This window comes from Plasmopara halstedii (assembly GCF_900000015.1).
Source record: "Plasmopara halstedii genome assembly, contig: Scaffold_1454, whole genome shotgun sequence".
In the NCBI taxonomy this organism is placed as follows: Eukaryota; Oomycota; class Peronosporomycetes; order Peronosporales; family Peronosporaceae; genus Plasmopara; species Plasmopara halstedii.
The window spans coordinates 7,873-8,741 of record NW_020188368.1 but is presented as its reverse complement, the minus strand read 5'-3'; positions in this window follow the sequence as shown (position 1 = coordinate 8,741).

The window sequence follows — 869 nt, the reverse complement described above, 5'->3', positions numbered from 1 at the left end:
CGTAGCTTAGCGCTTGAGGAAGCGTAATTTAGGTCACCGACCTTTTGTTCTATACTTAAAACAAGTGGATCGCAATCCGCTTACTCCAACAGTAATTTTCCCCTTACCCAAGGCTAATTAGCTCTTCCGTTTAAAATCCAAAACTGATTTTTATTTATTTATTTTTATCCTAGTTTTAAAAGTTTAGATTTTTCTAGATATACTAAATACATAGAGTAAAATCCAAATACATCATAATAACTGGCTACCTAGCCACATACCGTATTCTTGTTTAAGTGCAGTCACACCATGCACATCTCGTGTGACAGACACCCCTGTTACCAGGGTACGTGCAACCCCGTTACACCCTCCCCATTAAGATTGAGAACATTTTCATTTCCAATCGATTATTGTCTCAACGAGGCTCGCGTGTCCGCTAGACACTGCAACTCAATTTGATGGAATAAAACGACTTCCTTGATCAATGAGGCCTGTGTCAACGACGCTGGAGTCACCAAGTCTCGGTGGTTCTGACAGCAAACAGGGCAGAGCCCAACTTCGTCTCCCGCACGCGGTGCAATGTCGGACAGTTCGTCCGCGGTACCGGTGATGTACATACTAGGCTCGATGAGCACTAGTGTTGCGTTATGTACACGCTATTAATGACGAGTGACCACATGAGAATGTAAAGGCGGTCGACTACGAGTCTGACACTCCTTTTCCTGCATGGGATGACGAGGGAGGTGAGCTGCGCCAGCGGCGTGATATGAGCTCTGCTCGTGCCTTGCGGACCCCATGTTCGTTCCCTAACTTCTCGTCAACCGAGGAACGTGGTGTAATCACCAATGACCTCGACGGGGCTTAGAGGCAGCAGCTTGAAGCTGTCCATG